The 8,553-nt window shown below is 40.5% G+C and overlaps 1 non-coding gene across 1 annotated transcript; it reads left to right on the top strand.

Annotated features, from left to right (window-relative positions):
• Positions 1-844: 844 nt before the first annotated feature.
• Positions 845-1,031, top strand: LOC138693527 (U2 spliceosomal RNA). Its single transcript, XR_011330365.1, has one exon. It is a non-coding gene; the product is annotated as a U2 spliceosomal RNA (small nuclear RNA).
• Positions 1,032-8,553: the final 7,522 nt, after the last annotated feature.

An 8,553-nucleotide genomic window follows, 5' to 3' on the forward strand; every position in this document is an offset into this window, starting at 1 on the left:
GGGAAAGGTAAGTGACGTCACCACCTTAGCCTCTGCATCCAACCACTTCATGAGGGGTGGAAACTACACCAGGTTTGCGGAATGGAGATTCATCCATCGAGCTCGCCTGGGTGTGGTTCCATTGAATGGTTGCCGAAGATTTGGTGGTGGCGACAAACGCTGTCGTCGATGTGGAGCCGCCAATGAAACCCTTCCTCACGTCCTGAATCACTGTCCCCCTCACCTTGTCACCATGACCCGCAGGCACAACGCCGTCCTAGACCGCCTCACCCGGGCCATGAACAAGTCAGGCTCGAAGGAGATTTACTCCAACCAGCCCCTGCCCAACTACGAGGGTTCGGAGAGACCGGATCTTGTTGTTGTCGACAGGGACGAGAGGACGGTATTCATTCTAGACGTCACCATTCCTTTCGAAAACCGTTATACGGCTTTCGAAATTGCCAGAAACACTAAAATTCAAAAATACCAGAACTTGGCGGCCCACTTCGAACGGCAGGGTTTCCGCACTTCGGTCGATGCATTTGTAATCGGCTCTCTGGGCGGGTACGATCCGGCTAACGAAAATGCTCTCCGTCACCTGGGCATCTCCCATGCGTACGCAGTACTTATGAAGAGGCTCATGGTGTCGGACACAATTCGATGGAGTCGGGACATATATGTCGAACACGTGACAGGCCACCGACAGTATGAATGATATGTGCTGGATAGTGAAGTGATCGTGAAGTGCGTCAAGGACATATAATTGTTCAATTACTATATGCTTTTTTTCTTCTAAAAAAAAAAAAACACAAAGAACAATTTAATTATTGTCCTGTTACATATTATATTATTATTGTGCATACTCTTGTATTTACAAGTATTATCTAAATAAATTTAATCTGTTCTTATCAGCTTAATATCTGATACGTCCTGCATTGCAGGACCAGAATATTAAACTGATTTTTGGAAAATGACGGAGTGCTAGGAGCTTGCTCCACCTCTGTCACGGGTTGGACCGGTATTGCAGTGCTTCCGGGATCGGCCCATTTAATCGCTATCATGTAGTGTGTGGTTGATCGTATTTGTGTATGTATATATGTACGGCAATAAAATTATGTAAGATGGCTGCGGATGCTTGTTTCGCATTAATTCTCTGCGATATCAGATGTATTTATTGTACGATACAAGTATTGAAAGTGTGTTTGTGCGAAGGAATATGTAGCAGCATTAAGGAGATTAAATGAACCGTACAGAATTCGAAGTACAGCAGCAATGACCGATCCTCTGAACAGGTAGGCTCAAGAGAAAAGTATTTTAATATTATGGACACTGTAACATAATCTTCTACACCTCGCCACAAATAAATCTCAAATATTCTCATTCACTACAGCGGAAAGAACAATTTGATTACATGTGCTCATATCCGCAGCCTTTTCCCTACGGAGATACATCACATTGCCATACAGACTGATTAAAATGAACATCTAGTAACGAATAATTCCATTATTCTAAAAACGTTGTACCTTACCACGCCACCGTTTGGATTTGTGATGTAGTGATATTGTGTTCGACTGGAGCAGAGCGGGTCATATTCAACATAATTTCAATTATTGTAGGTAATATAGTAGTTTTTCTCGGAATGAAGCGTCACGTCTCCGCTGTGGGGAAAGCTACAGACGAAGTTAACAGCCGTTCCAGACAATTGAAAATTAAATTAGTTAAATCTAAAATCTGAAGAAACTTTGCAAGCTGAAACGGTTTATGTGAGACGATAAAAAGAGATGCGAAGTAATATTATATTGTAGTTTATGGCAATTTGCACAATGAATAGAGAAGCCTAATATTATTCCTATAGTGAGTGACTTGTGTAGGCGGGGATGTTGTGAAAGGAGTTGAAGTTGGACAATGAATTTATATTTGTGGGCACGGGTTAACGTTGGTTGTTGGGATGAATGAATCGCTCAGTAATTCTGAAGCTATGATTGTCACAGGCATAATTGGGAAATCTATGCGAAAAATAGTGTGAACGAGTGCTTTAAATGTCGGTGAATATTCGCTGCGTAGTGGCAACGTATTGCGAGCGTTTAAGTGCTCATAGCTCAACACTTCGGAAATATGGTTCATAGAAACTATAATACAGCGATGTCAGACAGGGACTAAACGGAGCGGAGCGCTCCACTAGACGGGTTTCGTGGTCCGGTGTTTCCACAGACACAAGCAAGTTCAAGCTCCGATCTAGCTCCACAAACGGTATTGGATCTTACACTACTGCTATAATAACACAATGAATGTTGCAATGCAGTGAATTCTGTGTAGTTACCATCTGTTGTTTGACTAGTTGTCTCAAGAGCTGGACGCTAGTTTCCGTGCTGTCGCTCCGCTTGAATGAAATTAAGCTGATCTCTGTCTCTTTCTTTTCTTATTTCTTTATCACAAAATGTTCATTATTTAAGGATATGATTGCCGTTTCTATAGGTGCGGCAACCGCGGTTAGATAGTTTTCGATCGCTATATTAAAAATTAATGCGAGGAATGTAACATCGGACCTATCGTAGGCAGCAGTAGCAAGTTCAGTGTACTTGCGCGAGAATAACTCCGACAGCATTCGCTAGAGGGCAGGTGTACGTAATTTAGACACACGCCATTACAATTTATAATTTGTTTTGTGATTAATTGAAATACAAATGGTATGCGCACTCTATTCGAAAGATATGGCAGTACAGCTTTAGCGAGAGTCCCTTTAGAAGATGGTGTATCGAACTGTATATGTAAATGGAGCGGGGTTTGTTATTAACCCGCATATGGCAGCTGCTGTTGTAGAATTAAATAGATCCCGACGGCACGTGATCGGTTTTTCTTCTCGGTCTTTTGGCTAAGATCGTAGTGTAGTATATGGGACTGCTCCTCAGCCTATTGTCCAAGATGAAATTCTGTTGATCTCTGACTTTGTTTGTTGGGCGTTTAGCTGATATGGTGTGATGGAGGTAGTCATCATGTCTTAACTTTGTTGTTGGGTTTTCGGATTATATCCGAATGTGATGTCGTATTTGCGAGTCTAGAGATGGGGTAAAACGTGATTTTTCACTCACCGGTGAAGCAGTGACAGCTCATTTTCGATCCGGGTGATTTTAACCAGTGATCCAGTGATTAGAGGTGATTTCCAGTTGCCAGTGATGACGACGACGAGAGAACGGATCAGCTGATCACTAGTAGAGCAGTGATCTAGTGAGTGGGGGCGATTGCAAGTGTTTTCTCACTACCAAGTGCGAGCAATCAACTGTTTTGAATTATTGGTGAATGTGATTATGATCGTAGATGCATTAGTGTTAAAATAATGAAAGGAATACGGTATTACGGGTGCATAGACAGTGCAGAGAAAAAACAGAACTAACGCAGAAGAAATATATTATGATGAAATCGGACACATAGTTGAGATTATTTGCGGATTTTAAAAATAAGAATATTTAACTTAAGTACCGGTATTATGTAATGTTCATTTAGCTGCATGTATAATAAAGGTGATAAACTGATAAGTGTGGTTGAACACAGTGATATTTGTAGGCCTGCATTGTTACATCAACCTTAATAATTCTAACCTCTCCCTTTTGTTTATTCCCCATTCCACAGCTATAGTATGGTTAAACTACTACAATATACAGTAAATAATTCTCCAGTTATCTACGAAGGCAAAATGTTTTTTAGCTTAAGTGGCTTCCGTGATATAGGCATATATATAATAATAAACAAGTGACTTCAGTTTGCAGGTACAAATACTTTCAAAATATAAATCGTTTTATGCTTGTCAGTATATTCTAATACACTGTTGTATCCCACCTTCTTTTGGTTATTTAACGACGCCGTATCAACTACTTGGTTATTTAGTGTCGACGGATTTGGTGATGAGATGGTATTTGGCGAGATGAGATCGAGGATTTGCCATAGGTTACCTGATATTCGCCTTACGGTTGAAAAATCTGGGAATCAGTCCAAGCGGGAATCGAACCCACACCCGAGAGCAACTCCGGACCTGCAAGCAAACGCGCTACTGTCTGAGCTATGCCGGTAACCATTTTCTTGTTACTAGGGCTGATTAATTTTTTCTTGAATGAAAAAAAATCCGATTTTTTAATCGTGCTTCTGTAATTTCACCAAGTTGACTAGTGAAATTTTTGCCTCACTGGTGAGCCACCATAACATTTTTAAAGTCCCGCTAATTACCAAGAAAATATGAGAGAGGTCCAGGACGAATTAACAGAGAAATGGTCATTCCTCTAGAATTGTGACATGGACCTCTAGAGTGTTATATTTGAAACAAGTAGGGGGCACAAGGGCTATAACAGTGCATTAGAATATATAGCTAACTGTAGAACATTTTTATGTTGAAAGTAACCTAGTTCTTAAAAATCTACCAAAGAAAGTTATGCCACATCACTCAGTTGTTCAACTCAGCACTGAAATTGCAGTATTTTCTTTCATCACAAATCATTTCAACCTAGCAAAGAACAAAAATCCATGTAATGTCAAGCAGTTCAAAAATTGCTCAACAGGTGGCAGAGGACTGCAATGTAAGACATTGAGCTGTATGTTGAAATCACTGAGGAAATAGTGATTCGTTACAGTTGTTTCTGGTGCAATGAGTAAATCACCGCTTGATCACTGTTTCACTGCTTAACGAACAGTTCACTCACTGGAGTGAAAGTGATTTTTTAATCACCGGTGAAAAATCGCTGCTAGTGAATTTTTCTTCCATCTCTATTAGAGATGGGGTAAAACGTGATTTATCACTCACCGGTGAAGCAGTGACAGCTCATTTTCGATCACGGTGATTTTAACCAGTGATCCAGTGATTAGAGGTGATTTCCAGTTGCCAGTGATGACGACGACGAGAGACCGGATCAGCTGATCACTAGTAGAGAAGTGATCTAGTGAGTGGGGGCGATTGGAAGTGATTTCTCACTACTAAGTGCGAGCAATCAACTGTTTTGAATTATTGGTGAATGTGATTATGATTGTAGCTGCATTAGTGTTAAAATAATGAAAGGAATACGATATTATGGGTGCATTGACAGTGCAGAGAAAAAACAGAACTATATATTATGATGAAATCGGACACATAGTTGAGATTATTTGCGGATTTTAAAAATAAGAATATTTAACTTAAATACCGGCATTATGTAATTTTCATTTGGCTGCATGCATAATAAAGGTGATAAACTGATAAGTGTGGTTGAACAAAATGTTATTTGTAGGCCTGCATAATTCTAGCCTCTCCCTTCTTTTTATTCACACATTCCACAGTTATAGTGTGGTTAAACTACTACAATATACGGTAAATATTAGCGGTAATTCTCCAGGAATCTACGAAGGCAAAATGTTTTATAGCTTAACTGGCTTCCATGATATAGGTCTATATATAATGATAAACAAGTGACTTCAGTTTGCAGGTACAAATACCAAATACTTTCAAAATATAAATCGTTGTATGCTTGTCAGTATATTATACTACACTTTTGTGTTGTAGCCCTCCTTCTTTTGGTTATTTAACGACGCCGTATCAACTGCTTGGTTATTTAGTGTCGATGGAATTGGTGATGGGATGGTATTTGGCGAGATGAGTTCGAGGATTTGCCATAAGTTACCTGACATTCACCTTATGGTTGAAAAATCTGGGAATCAATCCAAGCGGGAATCGGACTCACACCCGAGCGAAACTCCGGACCAGCAAGCAAACGCGCTACTGCCTGAGCTACGCCGGTGACCATTTTCTTGTTACAAGGGCTGATTAACTTTTTCTTGAATGAAAAAAAAATCCGATTTTTTAATTGTGCTTCTGTAATTTCACCAAGCTGACTAGTGAAATTTTTGACTCACTGACACTATAACATTTTTAAAGCCCCGCTAATTACCAAGAAAACATGAGAGAGGTCCAGGACGAATTAATAGAGAAATGGTCATTTCTCTAGAATTGCGTCTAGAGTGTTATATTTGAAACAAGTAGGGGGCCGAAGGGCTATAACAGTGCAGTAGAATACATAGCTAACTACAGAACTATTTTTATGTTATGTTATGTTTTTATTTAACGACGCTCGCAACTGCAGAGGTTATATCAGCGTCGCCGGATGTGCCGGAATTTTGTCCCGCAGGTGTTTTTTTACATGCCAGTAAATCTACTGACATGAGCCCGATGGCATTTAAGCACACTTAAATGCCATCGACCTGGCCCGGGATGGAACCCGCAACCTTGGGCATAGAAGTCCAGCGCTATACCAACTCGCCAACCAGATCGACAACTATTTTTATGTTGCAAGTAACCTAGTTCTTAAAAATCTACTAAAGAAAGTTATGCCACATCACTAAGTTGTTCAACTCGGCACTGAAATTGCAGTAGTACAGTATATTTTCTTTCATCACAAATCATACAAGCTTACAAAGAACAAAAATCCAAGTAATGTCAAGCAGTTCAAAAATTGCTCAACAGGTGGCAGACGACTGCAATGTAAGACATTGTATGTTGAAATCACTGAGGAAATAGTGATTCGTTACAGTTGTTTCTGGTGCAATTAGTAAATCACCCCTTGATCACTGTTTCACTGCTTAACGAAGAGTTCACTCACTGGAGTGAAAGTGATTTTTTAATCACCGGTGAAAAATCGCTGCTAGTGATTACTTCTTCCATCTCTAATCCGATCTAACTTAGTGGCCTGGCCTGGCCCTTTGACTGAGATGAACATGTAGGACTCATATATGCGGTAGCTTCTTGGAATTAGGTTGAGATCGAATTCGCAACAATATAAGGAATTTCAGGGCAATTCTATTATTGTTTTTTTTTTCATTCTTGACAGTATGTCGTGCATTTGGCCTTAAAAATTAGAAATACAGTATAACAGAACGTATGCGAGTCGTGTGTTGGAATTTAGTATCGGTGGGCAGTTAGGGGTTCGACGTACGTACGTACGTACGTATGCTGGCGAAATTGCGTGAGTTTTGAGAGCAATAATAATCGCCTGCGTGATTTTACTCTCCCGGATAGCCGATAATTATAAATGCATCGACTGAAGTTCGGTTACCCTGCCGTTCCAAGTGATCGGCTATAAATTTCTTAATGTGAGAATTTTTAATGACATGCAGTTTCGGAAACCATAGACATCCCTGTTGAAAACAGAATAGCTGCGTTGAGAAAAAATACAGACTTCTCGTCCCTGCGAACAAGAAAGAATCATGTCAGGTGTTCCGTGGTTGGTCAGGGTACGCCAAGCTCGTTACTGTGGCATTATAGCGGAATTGATAAATAGAAGAAGAAGACGGTGACGAAGAGGAGAAGAAGAGTGGTGTGCACAGTATTAAACTGGAAATGAGGAAGGATAGATTGACTGTCATTGGAAATACTAAAAATGATTTAATATTTGTTACCAGTTGTGAGGAGCAATTTGATGAGAATTTGTGAAAAGAAAAATGACATAAATGCATTTAAATCGTAAAATTTGTAACTGTAATCAGAATTCTTAGTGTACATGTACTTAATGTACGTAATTATACAGGAAATGAATATGATGTCTGAGAAGAAGTGAATGAATGTGTGCGCTTGTAATGTGGGAACGTTTGTTAATTTGGTGGTAACGATCTGAACCTGTACTGCCGTTATGTAAGAAATAGTTGAAATGGAACATGGGAGATCACGTGTACATACGTATTTTCCAGACACGCTGAGTTTAGAGTACTAATAACGTTAGGTAGAAACTTAATAATATGCTTTTGTTCAGATTGGGAATCATTTTGAAATGAATGTTTGAGGACGTCATGTTACCCATTTGAAATGAAGAAGAAAGAGCCGAGGAGACCTAGCCTCTTACATCAGCACTTGGATGCGTTGTAAATATTATTGTTGATTTAGTAGCCTACAGCATGCATCATAGCGGTATAAATGTTCGTGTTGATCATAGTCTAGTCGTTATATACTAATCCGTGGCACGACAGACCATGAAGGACCATGACCGAGCAACCGGCTGCTGAACTCACGTCAACATGCCGAAGCAGAGGTGGACGATCATGAAACCAAAATGGAAGTATCGTGTGGTTAGCACGATGAATCCCCCAGCCGTTATAGAGCTGGCTTTATTTCGCCACCTATCGTAGCTCCCCAAGTGCACCACGATGCTGGGTGGGCACCGGTCCCATACACTGGCCGAAGCCATGAGTACTCGGAATAGCCCGGATTCCATGACGGGAATCCTAGGGAGGATGTCTTAGACCACGGCGCGGGACCTAGTTTAATAGGGATGCTGGCGTATTATGAGCGAGGGTAACGCCAACAGCAGGCGCTAGATGGCAGACACACGTAATGTGCACGCGTGGCATAATAATTCATTGTATTTCGTAATTAATTTTACTTGATATCCGAATGCAGGTGAAGTGCGCACTCTGAATGCGCATGAGACGATAGTAGTTCTGTTCAGAGAGTCTTGCTATGATATTTTGTAATGAATTTAATTTCTGAGGCCAGCGGGATAAGTTCGCGTCCCGTCTGTGACAGGCGTCGTTGTAAGATTAATTGTGTCGCGACGGGCGTCGTTTGGC

The sequence above is a fragment of the Periplaneta americana genome, chromosome 17 (assembly GCF_040183065.1).
Source record: "Periplaneta americana isolate PAMFEO1 chromosome 17, P.americana_PAMFEO1_priV1, whole genome shotgun sequence".
Lineage (NCBI taxonomy): Eukaryota > Metazoa > Arthropoda > Insecta > Blattodea > Blattidae > Periplaneta > Periplaneta americana.